Source organism: Limulus polyphemus, unplaced genomic scaffold, assembly GCF_000517525.1.
Source record: "Limulus polyphemus unplaced genomic scaffold, Limulus_polyphemus-2.1.2 Scaffold10070, whole genome shotgun sequence".
NCBI classification, from domain to species: Eukaryota; Metazoa; Arthropoda; class Merostomata; order Xiphosura; family Limulidae; genus Limulus; species Limulus polyphemus.
The window spans coordinates 1949-4732 of record NW_013675680.1 but is presented as its reverse complement, the minus strand read 5'-3'; positions in this window follow the sequence as shown (position 1 = coordinate 4732).

The window sequence follows — 2784 nt, the reverse complement described above, 5'->3', positions numbered from 1 at the left end:
TAATAATAAAGATAGTCATGCTAGTTTAACACTATCCAGTTAATAATAAAGATAGTCCTTCTAGTTTAACAGTATCCAGTTAATAATAAAGATAGTCCTTCTAGTTTAACAGTATGCATTTAATAATAAAGATAGTCCTGCTAGTTAAATAGTATCCAGTTAATAATAAAGATAGTCCTTCTAGTTTAACAGTATGCATTTAATAATAAAGATAGTCCCGCTAGTTAAATAGTATCCAGTTAATAATAAAGATAGTCCTTCTAGTTCAACAGTATCCAGTTGATAATATAGTCCTTCTAGTTTAACAGTATCCAGTTAATAATATAGTCCTTCTAGTTTAATAGTATCCAGTTAATAATAAAGATAGTCCTTCTAGTTTAACAGTATCCATTTAATAATAAAGATAGTCCCGCTAGTTAAGTAGTATCCAGTTAATAATAAAGATAGTCCTTCTAGTTTAACAGTATCCAGTTAATAATATAGTCGTTCTAGTTTAACAGTATCCAGTTAATAATATAGTCCTTCTAGTTTAACAGTATCCATTTAATAATAAAGATAGTCCCGCTAGTTAAATAGTATCCAGTTAATAATAAAGATAGTCCTTCTAGTTTAACAGTATCCAGTTAATAATATAGTCCTTCTAGTTTAACAGTATCCAGTTAATAATAAAGATAGTCATGCTAGTTCAACAGTATCCAGTTAATAATAAAGATAGTCCTTCTAGTTTAACAGTATCCAGTTGATAATATAGTCCTTCTAGTTTAACAGTATCCAGTTAATAATAAAGATAGTAATGCTAGTTCAACAGTATCCAGTTAATAATAAAGATAGTACTTCTAGTTTAATGGTATCTAGTTAATAACAGAGAGTAATACTAATTTAATGGTATTTAAGTTAATAATTTTCGTACTAGTTGTATGAGGGTGTTTATTTAAGTTTGGATGCTAGTTGTGTCCAGTTAAAAATACAAGATTTAGTTTCAGGGTAATAAGTTAACTACTAAAGATCCCCAGTTTATTAAAGTTATGTAATAGTGATAACAATTTTCGACAAGAGTACAATAATAAAATATACATCAGATTTTCTCAGCAGTTTGTAATTATCATTTGTATTTTTATATTAAATAAATGGTTATCAGTAATTGTGTCAGGAATTCTTTTCGTTCTTTCAACAAACTTGTAGATATTTCTGTGAATCTGAAAGGCACATTCTGCCATGGGAAATAGTACTTCAGTTATAATAGAAGTTGCTTAGTTAAATCTATGTGTAATTAAAGCTTTGGAAAGTATTACACTCAGAAGAAACAAAACCGTTAAGATATGTAGACAATTCCCAAGATGATTTATTAACAGAAATGTATTTAGAGAAGACCAAAGATTTTTACGAGTGCTGTTGACAATTTAAAGTACCATAATGAAGAAAGTGAAGACCAAAGATTTTTAACAATGCTGTTAACAACTTAAAAGTAGTGATAATGAGGAAACCAGATTTACAGTATTTTCTTCCAGTAAAAAATACCTTGTTTGTTTTTTTTATGATGTTTTTGGGTAATAGTTTTTTATGCATCTACCTAAGACACAGCAAGGGTGTTAAAACATCTGGTGACACTTGAAATAGATGTTATTCTATTAAGATTATGATTAAAACACTGTAAAACTTAAACATGAATATTAATTGCTGTTTTTTCCGTTTGGGGAATGGGTAAGAAATTATTAAGACCAATATAACACCGTCCAGTTAAATAGAAAAAGTTATTCTAAGCACATAATTTATTTTCATCATTCTTTTATAGGTTTTGTTATAGTTCAAGATTACAAAATGTCACATAGCTGAGACTAATATCCTCAACAGTTTATAATATAGAATATCATATCTATTAATTCATTGAAACTATACATGTACAGTGACATGTTTAAATGTACTTGCATAGAAACATTATGGATACACAATTATATAGGTTTATTGTTTCAGGATTCTGGCAAACATGACTGAAGTAACATTAAAAGTATGTTATAGTATTGCTGTAATACAGGGTTCTGGTAAATGTAATGAAGATAACAATAAAATTACATTAAGGAGTTGTTATAATAAAGGGTTCTTGTCAGCATGATTAATGTAACAATTAAGGAATGTTATAGTGTTGCAGTAATAGAGGTTTCTGGCATTGTATACTTAAGAGAACAATAAGATTATCTTAGTTTAGCAGTAATATTCCAACAAAATTCAATTAGCACAATTGTTTTAAAAATACACTTATTTTTCATTAAGAATTATATATTTATCATTTTGTTGGGAGCATAGTTGGTAAAAACAAAACATTTTATTGACAAGCAGATGATTTCAAAGTGTGTGAAATAAAATGTGATCTAGCTATTTCTTGACGTATATATTACAGAATACATTACATTCAAGCAATTTCTTGACGTATATATTACAGAATACATTACATTCAAGCTATTTCTTGACGTATATATTACAGAATACATTAAATTCAAGCTATTTCTTGACGTATATATCACAGAATACATTACGTTCAAGCTACTTCTTGACGTATATATCAGAATACATTACGTTCAAGCTACTTCTTGACGTATATATCAGAATACATTACGTTCAAGCTACTTCTTGACGTATATATCAGAATACATTACGTTCAAGCTACTTCTTGACGTATATATTACAGAATACATTACGTTCAAGCTATTTCTTGACGTATATATTACAGAATACATTACATTCAAGCTATTTCTTGACGTATATATCACAGAATACATTACATTCAAG